The sequence below is a fragment of the Mustela lutreola genome, chromosome 2 (assembly GCF_030435805.1).
Source record: "Mustela lutreola isolate mMusLut2 chromosome 2, mMusLut2.pri, whole genome shotgun sequence".
Classification (NCBI taxonomy): domain Eukaryota; kingdom Metazoa; phylum Chordata; class Mammalia; order Carnivora; family Mustelidae; genus Mustela; species Mustela lutreola.
The window spans coordinates 102,321,725-102,339,613 of NC_081291.1; the positions used below are offsets into that span (position 1 = coordinate 102,321,725).

At 37.9% G+C, this 17,889-nt stretch overlaps 1 protein-coding gene across 2 annotated transcripts in view; it reads left to right on the forward strand.

Annotated features, from left to right (window-relative positions):
- The window catches only part of CD86 (CD86 molecule), a 66,366-nt gene that overhangs the window by 420 nt on the left and 48,057 nt on the right, over positions 1-17,889 (forward strand). Inside the window, exon 1 of one of the 2 annotated variants that reach the window (XM_059162816.1) lies at positions 13,225-13,243. The exons of the other annotated variant lie outside the window; for it this stretch is intronic. The gene's annotated coding sequence lies outside the window, so the exon portion shown is untranslated. Of the gene's footprint in view, positions 1-13,224; positions 13,244-17,889 lie in introns of those variants that run through there. 2 annotated transcript variants of the gene reach the window in all.

Sequence of the window (17,889 nt, forward strand, 5' to 3'; positions counted from 1 at the left end):
ACTCTGTTTTCTGTCCTTCCTGCTCAAGAATGCTAATTTGTATTAAGGGCATATTTATGCCCTTAATTTAGATGAAGTCCTGGAAGCCATTCTCCCCTTCCGAGATCATCCACTCTAGGTTGATCCTGTAGGTCCAAGGAAGGGGATCTTTTAAAGAAATTTCTACTGAAGACATGTTTCACTGCCACTCAAATTTAAGAATTACTTGTGTTGCAGAGAAAGCTTACTGGTTTGGGTTTTTTTAAAGTAATTAATTTTGATTTTGTAAATTTACTTTTTGAATAACTTTTTCTTTAAGATTATATTTATTTATTTGACAGAGAGAAAGAGTGAGAGGGGGAACACAAGCAGGGGAGTCGGAGAGGGAGAAGCAATGCTTCCCGCGGAGGAGGGAGCCAGATGTGGGGCTCCATTCTAGGACCCTGGGATCATGACCGGAAGGCAGATGCTTAAAAACTGAAACATGACTGAAACACGCAGGCTTCTCTGTTTTTCGAATAATTTAGATGTTGCAGTTGTTGATTTTAAGAGTCAGAAATTTAAATGTCTGCATAAGCATTACAAAGTCTAGAGAGTAAATTTTGGATATACCAAGGCCATTTTGGCCCCGGAGGCAGAAGAATGAGTTAGAGAAGGTAGAAGAGAAGCCAAGGCAAAGGAAGAGGAAAAAGAGGAGCAAGAAGAAAATGCAGAAGCCAGAAAATGAGTCACAAACAGGCCATGGGAGATTCTGAGCAGGATGAGGTAGTAGAAAAAAGTAAAGTAATAATTCATTTAGCTCCCCAGTATTGAACATACATGATGTATTGTATACTTTATGTATGATATGTCATTGGATTTTAATGTTCACAATGACTTAGACAGATAATATCTGTTTTATAGATAACTTAAAGAGCCTAAATAACTTGCTAGGATCACACTGCTCATATAGGAGTGAAACTAAAATCTTTCTTGCTGCTTTGCTCTGTGCCACAAGTTTTCCTCACGTGTGGCACACGCCCAAGGCTGTGACTTACTGGAAGCGGTCACATCCACCCTCCAGTGGAACCAGTTATTATTTATTATTGTTCTTTGAAAATCTAAGTAGCCCTCATTTACTCAGTGCTTACTGGTTCCAGAAAAAGCTTTGCTGATTTTATTTCAGAAGATTAGAATTTAGTTTCTAAGTAGAGTCTTTTTTCTTGCAGTCGAATTTTGATATAATACACATGTATGAAAAAAATTCAGAATTTATCCTTTTTGTGAAAATAGAGCAGTGATACCACTTGATTGCTATGTGCTATGCTAACGCTGCCTGCAGACCTCTATAGAACCATAGGCCACTGTCTCTACTGTTCTTGTTAAGATTCACTGTTTCACAATGCCTGAAAATTGATAATGAACAGAAAATTTTAAAATATAAATGACCAATAAATAATGTGGAAACTCATCAGAAATAAAAGAAATGCTAACTAAAACAATGAAATATTATTTTTCTTTATCAAAATGGCAGGTTTCTTTTTAAAAAGTAACTAACATGCAAGGAAGAAGCCTACATGTTTCTAAGGAGGGAGGAACATTTATACCCTTATTACCTGCTTACGGTAATGTAATCTTTCTGGACAAAAATTTGGTGATATAAATAAAAAACCCTTAAAATGTAAATGCCCTTTAACCAAGAAGTTCAAATTTAGGAAATTTATTATAAACACATAATCATAGGGACACCTGGGTGGCTCAGCCAGTTAAGCATCTGCCTTCGCTCAGGTCATGATCCCAAGGTCCGGGGATTGAGTCCCACATCAACCTCCTTGCTCAGTGGGGAGCCTGCTTCTCCCTCTGCCTGCAGCCACCCATGCTCATGCTCTCTCTCTTTCACTCACTTGCTCTTTCTTTCTGACAAATAAATAAAATTTTTAAAAAAGACATAATTATATATGTTTGTAAAAGTTTAGTGACATAAATATTTTTCTTACTGTTTCTAATAGTGAAAATCTAAGAAACAACTGAAATATCTTAAAATAGATAATTGGTTAATTATGGAATATCCATAACAGAATACCATGAACCATTAAAAATTCTATTGTAGAACAATTTTAAATGTGTTTAACTAAAGAAAAAAAAGCAGAATTTACAGTGCTACTACTTTTATACATGATGCCTGTATGTTCACAGTGTTAATCAGAAGTACAGATGTTTTCTACTTTGTGCTTTTGAACTTGGATCACATCTGCAGGCAGAAAAATAAAAATAGATAATTTAAAAAATAAATCAATACTTGGCTTCTCTCAGAAAAGCAGACGGCTGTCCAGTACTATGTGATCACTCATAATTTGTGGAATTCCATTTTTAGGGTTTTGGCCTTTTGTGTTTAACTTTTTTCTCACTTGACTCCTCTTCAAAATATACTCACAAGATCCTGGTTTTCATAGAATGTTCTATGTGGAAAGACCAGAGTGCTTACTTCTGCAGTTTATAGCTGTGATGGCATGGGTCTATCTAGAGTGAGTTGTATATTGGAAGGAAGGCCAGGGCAGTGGTTAAGGGGCCATGCTTTGGAACCAGAATGCTGGGGCTTGAATCCTACCTTCCCCTGCTTTCTGGCTGTGTGATCCTGGACCAGTTGCTTAAAAATTGTGATCCTCAGTTTCTTACCTGTACCGTGGGGATAAATGTGGTAAGTCATAAGTGGTTGTAAGCGATAACCCATGTAAGGTGCTTAGAGTCTTGCTCTGATAAGTACTTAGTAATTATTACTAGTTGTTTTTATTATGGTTACTATTAGGATTAAGAAATAGAGGGGAAGTGTTTCATCCAAGATTACACAATTATTCAATGGCAATGCTAGAACTAGAATTCAGGAAGGTTTTCTTCAACAAAAGTGTGCAGTACCCTCTGGGCCTGTTAAGACAGGCTGGGCTTCCAGTGAAACTGACTTGAAATAGACAGAGCCCAAGGACAAGGCCAGCCACTTCCAAGGAATGACTCTGATCCCAATGGGAAGACAAATACTAGAAAGGAGGGTGAAGCTAGGAAAACAGGGAGTCAAATTTAGGTGCAGGGGGGAAGGCAGGAGCAGAGATGGTGCAGAAGAGAAGAGATGGCTCAGAGATCTGCTGGGGCTTTTATAGACCTCCAGCTCTGGGTTTCATGGTGGGTCAACATGGTTTAAAGACCCAAGGTCTGGGTGATTAAATAGACAGATGGGGGGGGGGGCTGCAAGTATAGCTATGAGAGGGTGCCTGACAGCTAGTAATAACAGAGGATGAGGTGGAAACTAGGAGGGGCTAGACCAAGGAGACCCAGAGCCCAGGTATCCAGCAGTGGTTATCTCAAAATTACAGCCTAAGTTTGAAGAATGATAAATAGCAAAAATATGCTAATATTTGCTTTAAAAAATTCCTCTGACAGCCGAGCACAGAACTAATTCAGGTGATAAGGAGATCATTCAGGAAATTATCGGCATAATCCAAGGAGAGTTGTTGAGGATATGAAGCCAGGGCAGTTATGGTAGGACCAGAGAGAAAAAGATGCTATTTAGAAGATGTTTAAGCACAAGAATTGACAGGATTTGGTTTCTGAAAGATGTGGAGCTTGGAAGGAGAGATCTAAGTACACAGTGGCATCCTTCATAAAATGAGGGATATAGGAAGTGGATGGAGTTTGAGCCAGGGAGAAGAGATGACTGAAGGTGAGTTCATTTTTGAACATGCTGAATTTGAGATCCTGTGAGCAACTGGATGGTGATGCCCAAGTAGACAAGTGAATATACAGGTGCAAAGCTCAAAAAAGAGGTACAGGTTGAAACAGATATTAACAGTATTCATCATAAGTACAGCTGAATGCTGAAATTCTCATTGTGGGTGAGATCACTGGGCAGAGAAGATGAAAGAGTGAGAAGAAGCCAAGGATGGAACCTGGAAAACCTTGACATTTAAGGAAGAGATGAGGATGAAGAGTCCACAATAGACATCACAGAATGACTACAGAGATTGAAGCAAAGCAGGAAAAAAGTGATGTCATAGAAACCAAGGGAGGAGATAGATGCAAGCAAAAACAGGACATCCCCAGGGAAAAGCAAACTGTATTTACCAAACTTCTACATGGAACACACGAGCTACAATAGAAAAAAATCAATCTAATGACTAAATGTTAATGATTGAATTGTGTTCCCTTAGAACTGATATGTTGAAGTCTTAACCCCAGTACCCCAGAATGTGACCATATTTGAAAATAAGGTCTTCACAGTAATAAAAAAGTCAAAATGGGGTCCTGAGGGTGCCCTAATCCAAGATGATAGGTGTGCTGATGAAGAAGAGAAAATTTAGACAGAGAAACATGCATAGAGAGAAGACCATGTGAAGAGACATGGAGAAGAAGGCCATTCACAAGCTAAGGAGAGAGGCCTAGAATAGATCCATCCTTCACAACCCTCAGAAGTATCCAGCACTGCTGACACCTTCATTTAGGACTTCTGGCTTCCAGAACTGTGAGACAATAAACTTGTGTTGTTTAAGCCACAGTTAGTGGTACTTTGTTGCCACAATCCTAGCAAACTAATTCACTTGGTGAGTGTGCATAATACATTGGTTGAGAAGAGTGCATATGGCTAGATAAAGAAACTGGGTGTATAAGGAGGGAGGGAAGATAAAGGATTATGTTACCTAAGCTAAGAGAAGGAAATATTTCACAAAGCAGAGGGTAGCCACAGTGTCAAAGTCTGCAGAAAGGTGAAGTAGGAGAATGACTGAAAATATCAGTCCTGAGGCCTTTGGTGACCTTTGCAGAGATCTCCCAGCTAAGTAGAAGGAGTAAATCATAGAGCTGGGAATACAGGGACAGCACATGGACCACTCCTGTAAACGTTTGGCCATGAGAGGAGACCTCCTCTCTGGACCAAACACCTCCGCTGTTTGTAACAGCCACATGGAAACAACCTAGAGTCCAGTCAGCCAGACCTGGAGTTTTCCTTCTTCTACTTTAATTGCTAAACACAGGGAGTGGAAAGCAGATACTTTTCCCCACCAAACTGGTTTGAGAAGGCTTTCAGGAAGAAAAGGATTTTTGCAGCTATTATTTTACAAATTAGATTTTTAGTACTGACACAGATTCCATTCTATTTTGTAAAGCTGTAAGCAAGTCGTTATTTGAGACTTCTCAGAGCTGAAGACTGCAGTGAATCTGGTGATATAAAAAAGAAACACAAGCAGAATTTTGGGGCTCACTCATAATTTAAACAGAACAATATAGTAGATTTGGAATAAAGAAATATTAGGGGCGCCTGGGTGGCTCGGTGGGTTAAGGCCTCTGCCTTCGGCTCAGGTCATGATCCCAGGGTCCTGGGATCGAGCCCCGCATCAGGCTGTCTGCTCCGCGGATAGCCTGCTTCCTCCTCTCTCTCTTTCTGCCTGCCTCTCTGCCTACTTGTGATCTGTCTGTCAAATAAATAAATAAATAAAATCTTTAAGAAATATTAAAGCAGTCTCTTAGAAAGTTCTGAAGTCAAAATGAGTCTAAAATTTGCTTTCTATAGTCTCAGTTCTATATTTTCTATCTAATATCACAGCTTATACTATCTAATATCACAGCTCTATATTATAGGGGATCAAATTAATCTGATTTGACTGTACTGAAAGATCTAATAAAAATAATAAGGAATTAATAGTTAAGTAAACCAATTAGTCAATATCAGCCAGGAGCTAACCATGGGATAAAATCTGAAAAATACCCAAAAGATAAATCTAAATCATCACCCTCATGTTGCAACTATTTTCAACTAGAAAACAATACCAAGAAAACAATAAATCTTTATCAAGAACCTGATTGTTTTAAGGAACTGTAAAATACGGGGAAAAAATAGCCAACAGGTAATCTTTATAGTGTAATTAGGAAGAGAGAGCAACAATTACAAAATGACAAAAGCGTGGAACACTATATCAAAAACTAACAATGTACCGTATGGTGACTAACATAACATAATTAAAATAAAATGACAAAAGCAATCTAATGCAATTAATAATTAAGCCATTTTAAAGAATACATATAAATGACAAAAAAATGATCCTCTTTGCTAGGTATTAAAGAAATGCCGATTCAAGCTCCAGTGAGATGTTTTCATTTATCATATTAAACAGTAAACAGATGAATAATCCAATTTGATATTAGGCAAGAGATATACAAAGATATTTTCTCAAAGAGGATATTCAGATGACAAATTCAAATTCAATCATGAAAAGATTTTTAACATCATTTAGCCATTATGAGAATGAAAATTAAACCCACAGTGAGATATCAATATACATCTATTAGGATTGATAAAAAAATAATGGAAACATCAAATGCTTGCAGAATGCAGAGAAACTGGATCATTCATATTTTGCTGTTGAGAGTGTAAAATTGTATAGCCACTCTGGAAAACAGTTTGATGGTTTCTTATAAAACTAAACATACACTTACTATATGACCCAGCAGTTGCAGTCTTGGGTATTTATCCAGAGAAATAAAAAAACCTATGTTCATACAAAAACCGATACATCAATACTCATATCAGACTTATTGTAATAGTCAAAAACTGGGGGGAAAATATCTATCGAGTGAATGGTTAAACAAACTATGGTACACACGTACCATGGAATACCACTTAGCACTAAAAGGAAAGAACTATTGATATACGCAAAAACTTGGAACAATCTCCAAAGAATTATGCAAAGTGAAAATGCCAATCCCAAAATGTTATATATCATATGATCCCATTTATATGTCATTCTTGAAATAACAAAATTATAAAGAAAAAAAAAAAACAGATTGGATTTAGCCATGGGTGCTGGAGAAAGGAGGAGGTATGCATCTACCACGGTTAGCACAAGGGAGCCTTGTGGTAATGGAACATTTCCTTGTTACATGAATGGCAGTTGTTACATGAATTTACACATGTGATAAAATTGCATAGAACTACACACACACACACACGGATGAATGCACATAAGACATAAAACTGGTGAAATCTAAGTAATCTCTATGGACTATACAAATATGCATTTCCTGGTTTTAACTGTCGTACCAGTTATACAACACATTATCTTTGCGGGGGAAATGTGAAGGGTACACAAGACCTCTTTATACATTTTTTCCCAACTTTCTTGGCATCTTACATCAATTCAAAATAAACTTTTAAAAAGGTAATTTAAAGATATAACTCAACACCCAAAAGATAAATAATCCTATTTAAAAATGGGCAGAAGACATGAACAGACACTTCTCCAAAGATCTACAAATGACCAACAGACACGTGAAAAGAGGCTCAAAGTCACTCTTTATCAGGGAAATGCAAATCAAAACTACAATGAGATATCACCTCACACCTGTCAGAATGCTTACAGTAAAAAACACAAGAAACAGGTGTTAGCAAAAATGTGGAGAAAAAGGAACCCTTGTGCACTGTTTAGCGGGAAAGAAAACTGGTGCAGCCACTGTAGAAAACAGTATGGAAGTTCCTCAAAAAGTTAAAAATAGAACCTCCCTATGATCCAGTAATTGCACTACTGGGTATTTACCTCCGATATACAAAGACACTAATTCAAAGAGATACACACACCCCTGCTTATTGCAGCATTATTTGCAATAGCGAAATTATGGAAGCAGCCCAAGTGCCCGTGATAGATGAATGGATAAAGATGTGGTGTATATATGTATACATTGGAACATTACTCAGCCATAATAAAAAAAAAATTAAATCTTGACATTTGCAACAACATGGATGGAGTTGGAGAGGATTATGGTGAGTGAAATAAGTCGGAGAAAGATGAATTCCATGAGATGTCACTTATATGTGGAATTTAAGGAACAAAACAAATGAGCAAAGGGAAAAAAAGAGAGAGTCAGACCCAGAGAGAGACAAACCCAGTAGATTTCTAACTACAGAGAACAAGCTGATGGTTACCAGAGGGGAGATGGGAGGGGGATGGTGGAACAGGTGATGGAGATTAAAGAGTAAACTTATGATGATCACTAAGTAATGTGTAGAATTGCTAAATCACTATATTGCAAATTTGAAACTACTATAACACTGTATATTAACAATACTTGAATTAAAATTTAAAACTTAATTTAAAAAAGTAATTTAAAGAAACCCCAAATGCTTGTCTTCACTAAATATTAAAGAAATGCTAATGCAAATATTTTTATTTATCAAATTAACAATGTATGTTTCATTGGGGCAGAGATAATAATGCTAATGAGGGGGCACCTGGGTGGTTCTGTCATTTAAGTGTCTGACTCCTGATTTCAGCTCAGGGCATGATTTCAAGGTTGTGAGATTCTCTCTCTACCTCTGCCCCTCCCCTGTTCACTCTCTCTCTCTAATAATAATAGTAATGAGTGTACAAGAAGAATAGTACTTTCATATACTATTGATTGTGGGATTATGAGTGAATATAACCCTTCTGGAAAGCAATTTGCCAGCCATAAGAAGCTTAAAAGTGCTTAAAAACACCTATTCTGGCCTACTGCCTATTTCTCTATTCTTAATAATTTTTCAGTTCATTCAACACCTTTATTCCAGGCCCTTGACTACATACTAGAAATACGCCAAAATGAGTAACATGATTTCTCAAGGTAAATATATCAAATATGATGATTTTTTTTAAATAACAGTGAAGTCTGAGAGGTTCCACAGAACAAGGTAGCTGCTTTCCATTTGTCTGTAGGCAGTATGTCTTGGCTAAGTGCCAGAGTTCTGAGTCAGTCTGGCTGGTGTCAAATAATAAGTAGTTAATAAGTAGTTCTCTGTTTACCAGCAGTGTCACCTTGGGGAAGCTACCTCACCCCCTAAACTTCAATGCCTTCATCTGTAAAACGTGGCTATGAACACTTACCAATGCCATGAGGCTTTTGGGAATTTATAGTGAATGTGAAGTCTCGTGGGAATAAAATATTTCAGTCTTCACATTCTTTTCTTTAAATCTATTTTCTATGTTTTAAATTGTCTTAAATTTCTTTAGCTTTACCTTTCCTGATTCACTTCTAGCAAATGGATTCTTCCTTAAAACCCAGAGGTCACTAGAGTAAATCTCTAATTATAGATAAAAGAAGGACAGGCTCAGTGTAGGTGAAAAAGGTGAAAGCCAAACAAGAAAGCCACCTAAAATATATTTTATGTAAGGTAGGATGCCAAAAACATTAAAATATAATCCTGTTCCATAGCTGGTAATTACCTATGTCTTCACAAAGCTATGAAAGCCCTGTTTTAGTCTTCTGGACTTCAAATATGTTACATCTGCTAATGTCTGCTCTTAATTTACAAAGACCTCTTTGCTTATTAGTCATCATGGGTAACGTATTCAAATTTGCACTTCTAATTCTAGAAGATCTATAAACTACCACTTTTGTTTATCGTAAAAATGCTTATTCCTCTTCTGTAATAATTTCACCTTTAAGGATATAGATAAATAATGAGACATGGAAAAGATTTACATACAAAAATGTTTATTATAGCATTATTTAATATGATGAAAAATAAGAATCAAGCTAAATTTTTCATAGTAGGTGAACAGTTAAGTAAATTAAAAATGAAGTTGGTGATAATGATGATGTGTGTGTGTGTGTGTGTGTGCGCACGCGTGTGTTGATGACTTTTTAATGATAGAAGGACTCATAAGTCTATGGAAACATAAGGAAAATAATGCACAGAAACAGCATAACAAGCAAGTATGTCAAAATAGTCATAGTGGTTACCTCTAGATTGGTAAGATTGCAGAAATAGGTTTTTTTTCCTTTGGAATTGCTAAATCTACAGTGAATTTATATGGCTCTGCTAAGCAGAATGAAATCAAGTTAAAAAGCAATCTAGTGGTGAGGTATAATCTCTAAGTCCGGAGTGGCAAATGTGGAATGCCTACAGTTACCCTCAGAGAACAGAAGTGTGAAGCAGGCCTATAGTTTATTAGACCCTCGTGGCACATGAATGGTGGAAACTTCATTACACAAGCAGATGAGTCCCATGTTGAAAAATACTGCTGGTCACCATTATGTTGTCCTGTGTGCAGTACAACCTAATCTTATTGTTTGACAGATGTTAGGAAGGTAGACTTATAGGTGAAATCTCCTGATTTTTTTTTACACATTGTCTGGAGGTGTGGGTTTGGCTCAGGCCACCAGTTTTGATCTCTGACCTCTGTTAGTACAACACAGTTGAGAAGAGAGTGAGATCATTGTGGATGGGAGAGCTTAAGAGCATATCACATTCCGGGCTGTAGTGAATCAGAGCTAGAAAAGAGGAAGCTAAGACTATTAGCTTTTTCATTTATTCAATAAAATTTTATTTAAAGTTGAGAAAATGAAGATGAATCAGATAGAGATCCTACTTCGCAGCTACTAAGGGAGAAGGTCTCAACATAGCTAACATTTCTTACCACATGGCAGGCATTATGGCATACTATATCACATCATGTAATATTTCATTTAATCCTTACAAATCCAGGAGGTAGGTAATATTATTATCCCCCATTTTCCACAAGTGAAAACTAGATTTTAGAGATGTTAAATAATTTGTCCAGGTCACATAACAGATACAGAGTCAGGATTCAGGACCCCAGTCTAATTCTAGATGAAAGCTCTGAACAAGCATTATGAGAGCATATATTAGTTTCAGGGTCCAAAACAAGCTCTGACAACCAAGTGATAAAGCTGAGGATTAGGGAGCAATGGGTCTGGCACAGTGGGTAAAAACTAAAGGTTGGTGGGCCAAAAATAGTATACACATAGACTATAATCTTTAAAAATTATTACTCAACCATCAGAAAGGATGACTACCTGCCATTTGCATCAGCATGGATGGAACTGGAGGGGATTATGCTAAGTGAAATAAGTCAAGCAGAGAAAGACAATTATCATATGGTTTCACTCATATAAGGAATATAAGGAATAGCCTGGAGGACCATATGGGAAGGGAGAGAGAACTGAATGGGACGAAATCAGAGAGGGAGACAAACTATGATGGACTCTGGACTCTGGAAACCAAACTGAGAGTTACAGAAGGGAAGGAGGTGGGAGATAGAGTAAAGGCATGGTGGATACTAAGGAGGGCACAAGTGGTGATGAGGACTGGGTGTTATACGCAACTAAGGAATCCTTGAACACTATATCAAAAGCTAATGATGTACTATATGTTGGCTAATTGAACATAATAAAAATAAATTAATTAAAATACAAAAATAAATTTAAAAATTAAATTTAAAAAACTAAATTATAATTAGTTACCTATATTTTAAAAATCTAGAGAATTCACATAAATCAGAATACCTGGTAACGCTGGACCCACATTCCCATGTTTTTAAGAACTGGTGAATCTGGAAGAGACTGCTCAACTGCCATTGGGGTAGTTCTACTTGTTCTACTTCTACTTCTTCTTCTATTATGTGGACTACTTTGCTCATTGATTTCCATTACCTGCCAGGACTCTGCAGGCACTTGAGTCTAAAAGCCTTGTCCTAGTCAGTGAGACATCAGCAGGTGGGAAGGAATAACCAAGTAGAATAAGATAGGAGAGAGCTAGGAGTTATAGAAGCTAGGGGTTTTGAGAATGTGAACTCAGCAAGACACTTCCCCCAGGACGCCAGATCCTATGGCAGAGAGCCTTGACCTTTTCCCTGCTGACTGGGCTGGAAGTGGTCCCAAGATCTTTGCTTGGGGATTGGAAGGAAGTGGATTGGTAGAGAGAGGGGAACTGGACTGAGGGCTAAGCAGAGAAGTGGAAATTTGAGGGACATAGAGAATTTAGACAGCAGGGAGCAGAGAAATTAATATGTCCATGCAGCCGACTCACCCAAGATTCTGTTTTTAAGAGAATTCTCTGGCTTATTAAGTGTTCCTGGTTGCCGGGGGAAAAAAGTTAGAAAAAAGAAAAAAAAGAAAAAGAAAACAAATGCAAACTCAGTCTCTATAATGCCTCGAGTTGTGTTTTCACACATAGAGGCAGAGTGATCCCTCTACACATCACTTAGGTATTGATCTGAGGGTCTTATTTAGTTCTGGGATACCTCCGGAAAAACATCTCCTTGGATTAAAGGAACTTTGGGCAGGTTACTTACTTCTCTAAGCCTGTTTCTTCATCTGTTAGAAGGTTTAAGAATTCCCCATTTTCAGAGGGTAAGGATTAAGTGAGTGAATGGAGGAATACGAAATACACGGCAGAGAGCAGGAAGGAATAAGTGATTGCTGTGATGGGCAGCGGTGGGGCTGGGAACCTTATATAGGTGTTGTCCCTGAATCTTTATAATAACCATATAAATTAGGTATTATTTTCCCCATTGAAAAAAATGAGGAAATTGAGGTTTAGAGAGGTTTAGTAACTTACTCAAGGTTGCAAAATTAGTAAAAGGTAGATGGAGAGATTTACTTAAAAAGAGCCAAACCACATCAAAAAAGTACACTGACATTCTAATGATAGTCATATAGCGTTATCAGCTAGAAATGAAAATAGATTCAATTCTATATTCTGCTAAAACCTTGAGATCACAAGCACTATCTCCCTAGGCAAGTGGCCTAACTTCTCTGAAACTCAGTTTCCTTATCTGTAAAACTTTGTACATTTATTGTATAGATTAAATGAAGTAATGCACGAAAAGTACTTAGCAGAATAGCTAGTTTATAAGTGATCAGTTAGGGGTGAATGGGTGGCTCAGTCAGTTAAGCGTCTGCCTTTGGTCCTGACCCCACGGTCCTGGGGTAGAGCCCTACGTTGGGTTCCCTGCTCAGCAGGAGCCTGCTTCTCCCTCTCCTCCTCACTTGTGTTCTCTCTGTCTCTCTCTCTTTCAAGTAAATAAATAAAAATAAAATCTTAAAAAAAAATAAGTGATCAGTTAACAATATTAACTTTAATATTTACTAGACCAGCACTAAGTATTAGGAATGCAAAAGGAATTAAACATGTTTCCTGCCCTTGTGGAAGTCAGGACAGGACATCTCTGTGAGTAGTGAAATTTTAACACAAGGAGGAAGCTGTTGTAATGAAAGAATAAATGACGTGACTTGGGAGGGAGAAAATACAGATATGGTGAAAAAGGAGGGAAGGATGGCAGGGAAGTTTCCAGCTGTGAGCTATGAAGTGATCTGAATCTCAAAGTAACAGGGGAGTTTTCCATACAGAAAAAGCAAGAAAGACATCCCAGGCAGAAGGAATAGCTTGTGCAAAGGCAAAGAATGTAGAAAGTCCTGAAAGGTCTAGAAGGGCCAAGGGACAGTGAAACAGTTCAAGTGTGACTACAAGGTAAGTTATGTGGGTTGACTGATAAAAACAGAAGAGAGGGGGTGCCTGGGTGGCTCAGTGGGTTAAAGCCTCTGCCTTCGGCTCAGGTCATGGTCCCAGAGTCCTGGAATCAAGCCCCGCATCAGGGTCTCTGCTCAGCGGGGAGCCTGCTTCCTCCTCTCTCTCTCTCTGCCTGCCTCTCTGTCTACTTGTGATCTCTCTGTCAAATAAATAAATAAAAATCTTAAAAAAAAAAAAAGCAGAAGAGAGAAGTTGGATTCTGGCTCTGAATGGCTTTCTGTGTCTTCCTAAGAAGTACGGAGGGAAAAGGGAGCAAGTCTTCAAAGCAAGGAAGTTTCATAATCAGATTGCTTTTGGTGAAGGGTAGAGATAGGGTAAAGAATAGTGAAAGGGAAACAGCCAGGAGGCTATTGCAGTAGTCCAGACAAGAGGTGACAGAGACCCCAAAACTGGCTACCAATGAATTGGAAGTGGGTGGTGAGGAAGAGGAAGTGAAGGCTGACATAAAACAATGTGTGAAATCCAAGATATGAAAATGGCTCGCTCCTTACTTACCACAGTCATCCCAAAGGACCAAAACAAAAACACAGAAAACCTCTTTTAAAAATAATCTCTTTTGTTTGTATGCAAATAGGCCATGCACAGTGAAAGTGCAACTCAAGTATGATGACAAATACAATATTTTGTTTCCAATACATGAATCGCAGAGATTGGTTTACAAATGCTGTCCTTCCTAAGAACACCAACCCCTTGCATTAAAATGTTAGCCGACCAGTTCAAGGCTTATTTGAGATTATTTCCCACCTTAAACCAGATCTGAGGAAAGCTATTTAAGACACTCTTCGAAAGAAGCTATCTTTTACTCCTATGGCTGAAGAGTAGGAAGAGTGACATCTTGTTTTACTGGAAAATTTCTTCCAACTAGCAACGTGTCTGTGTGGTGATGGACCCTTAGACTCTTCCAGATAAAGGCATGTGAAGGGAGCTGCAAAATTACATCTCAATGTTTCTGCACCATCAACTTGAAAATTGCAAATTCAGCTTAATAAATGCATATTTTAAGGGTTCCCAGAAGTCTTACGTGCATTGCTTTTGGTTACAGAAACGCCACAGGGAAGTGAGCCTTTGAGTGTGCAGGGCTCCCCTCCCTCAACCCTCTTGTGAAATGGAAGCTTTAAAAAATCCAGTGGTTTTTTATTTTGTTTTGTTTTTTTAAAAAGCTTAGTCATATTGGCTGTGTTCTATATGTCCCAGCATATTTTATTTTACTTTGTAGAGCACATTTTATTTATGCTCTTATGTCAATATTTTGCATAAACAGGTGCTTTCACAGATCATGCTGCCATTTGTTAAAATGTGTTAGTTTTGTTATGTATTAGATTCCCTCCTCTGCATAAATAGGAAAAAGCATATGGACCTAACTCTTCAAGCCACTTTTACATTTAGAGTATTACCTCATTTTATTTCTTCTAAGTAAAGTTTAAAGGAAATGGCAAATGTCAGATGCTTTCTGAAAGAAATGACAGTTTCTCAGAATGTGTAAGTGCAGACCCTTAAGCAAATGGGCCACTTTAAATTCAAAGATCACAATCTTCCGAATTTGGGTTTAGTGTTCCCAGGTAACACTAAAGATTGGAAGGATAACAAGTTTGGAATCATATGTTTACTTTGTTGAATCTGAAATGTGCTATCACTGATGTTGGTAGTTTATTGGTTATCAATTTTTTAAGCTTGCTGCTATATGTGTTTCATTCATCTTGGAAAGATTTTTATATAGTTTTGTTATTTGTTAACTAATAAGTCATCTTTTGGGTAAACTCTCGGAAGTTTGGAGATTCTACGATTGTATTGCAAACATTACTAGATAGCTGTGTGTATTGTATGTATTGTAAATATTAATAGATAGAATTATTAAGTTAGAAGTTAAGTATCACTTTAGTTTACCCTTCTCTCGAGTGAGCTCTCTACTGTGCCGTCCATGACTGATGGTCATGCAGACACAGGGACCATTTAAAATATGAACTGAAGAAGAACCAATATTTCTTAGAGAAGCCTACTCCTTTTACTTCTTTTCTTTTCTTTTCTTTTCTTTCTTTCTTTCTTTCTTTCTTTCTTTCTTTCTTTCTTTTTCTTTCTTTCTTCTTCTTTTTTTTTTTTTTTGTATTTAAAACTCATTATTTACTACTTTTTTTATTGTGTTGTGTTAGTCACTCTAAAATACATCATTAGTATTTGATGCAGTGTTCCAAGATTCGTTGTTTATGTACCACACCCAGTGCTCCATGCAATACGTGCCCTCCACAATCCCCACCACCAGGCTCACCCATCCCCCACCCCCTCCCCTCTAAAACCCAGTTTGGTTCTCAGAGCCCACAGTCTCTCATGGTTCATCTTCCCCTCTGATTTGCCCCAATTCACTTTTTCTTTCCTCTCTTACTCCATGTTATTCCTTATGTTACACAAGTAAGTGAAACCATATGATAATTGACTTTCTCTGCTTGACTTTTTCTTAATTGTGACCTATACAATCTAGTTAGAATCTACCACGTGCTCTTAAGGAGTTATTTAATCACTAGTACGCCCTACGAAACTGAAGTTATGTTGAAAATCACGCGGTGGTAGTCCCTTGACATTATTGGATTGGTCTAGGTCTCCTGCACTCACCTGCAGGCCCTGGCAGAGACCTGCTTTTGCTCATCTTGTATCCTAGGACCAGCCCAAGGTTTACACTCTATTAAAGCTGGCGAAGCGTTTATTGAATGGATGAGGACAAATAAAAGTTGAAATTCCAAGCAGTGCAATTATGTCAGTGGATTTTGAAGTATTATTGGAAAATGGGAAATATTATTAAGATACAAAGATGGGTAGAAACAAATGTGAAGCATACAACATATGTATTTGTTTGTCACGAGAGTCTATAGTTACTAGTCCCCCTGGACACTTCCCAGAAACTCCCAATTCTGGGGGTGCCATAGCACACCTCCACCCCACTCTGCCATGTCTCTGCCAGACCCCCAACCCTTCCCAGAGCCTGGGTTTGGGATGGCTGGCTCCTTACCGGCTGGGCTTGCTGTCCTCAGCCTGAGCTCCACGTGATGCCATGACCTTCATCTCCCCACTTGCCCATACTGCTAACGGAACAGTTCGTCCAAAGACCACACCCATCCCAGGTACAACAGTACTTTTTCTAAATGTGCACATCCTGATACTGGCCTTTTGACAATTTTTCCTTATCCTACCTTTTACTAAATGCTAATATAATCTTCAGTCCAAATAAATGTATCTTATTGCAATAAGTTCGGATATGCTTTATTATGCCAACATTTGGTTTTGAGAGAAAGTACAGACAAGGATCTGTTGCATTCACTTGATAGAATCTTATAAACCACTTGGCGTCCTTTGCCTTTCTGATTTCTCCTTAGAGGACACCTAGGCAAAAGTGTGTCACTGAGTCCTAGTTTCTGTGCTAAGAAGTTGATCAAATATAAATTAGAAAAATACATGTTCCTTCTTTCTTAGCATGCATGAATGATGGGAGTGAATTTGCATCATGAGAAAGTGAAAAAAGCAAGACACCCCAGGGCAGCTAGGGACGCCAGCCCAGGACTAGAGAGGAGCCTGAGCTAGACGTTGTAAGAGTGAGGGTCTCTCCCTACCTTGGTAACCTTCTTCTAGGATATAAGTATGGAGGCTGAAAAACTTTGGCTGAGAAAAATAAGGTTCAACCTCCAGTGCCTAACTGTATAAAATTGCTCTTAAATGTACGCCAACACTGTATCTCCCCCTCAAAGAAAAAAGAAACTTACTACGTTTCTAAGAATGTTCCTCCAGAAACATGGAACTGAAAGCTCTTTTTTATTAATTTGGCCCTTAGAAAACAATGGGACTTTTTAATGTACCTAAGGAACTGACATAAAAACTTATGATTCTGCATGAGAAAGATGCAGAAAATGGCAAAATAGAGGGCAGAAATACAAAACTAGAGATGTTTTGCAGCAATATTTTATGTGTGGTATTTGATTCCAAGTGTGCAACATGGAGAAGTGAACAGTGGACTGTGAAATTGATGCTAATTTTCTTACCCACTAGTGGAGAAGCCCTCTAAAATATCATGTCATTAACTTAGTTGCTTTACCAGAAATCAGGGCATGTGGTTAGTGTGTGTGTGTGTGTGTGTGTGTGTGTAATTAAGAGACTTTATTTTTAGAACAGTTTTAGATTTACAGAAAAATTGAGCAAACAGTACAGAGAATTCCCATTTACTCTCTCCCCTGCACACAGTTTCCCCTATTAGTACCATCTTGCATTAGTGTAGTATATCTGCTACAATTAATGAACCAATATTGTTCATTAAAACTCACACTTATATTAAGTTCCCTCTTTGGGTTCTACAGGTTTATGGGCTTTGACAAATTTAAAGCAAGTATCCACTATTACAGTATCGTGCAGAAAGTTTTACTGCCCTAAAAATTTCCCTGTTCTCCACTATTCATCCCTCCTCATGATCCCTGGCAGCCACTGATCTTTTTACTGTCTCAGTGGTTTTGCCTTTTCCAGAATGTCATCTAGTTGAAAGTACAGAGGCCTTTGGGGTTGGCTTCTTTCATTAAACAATATGCATTTAAAGTTTGTCCATGTCTTTTCAT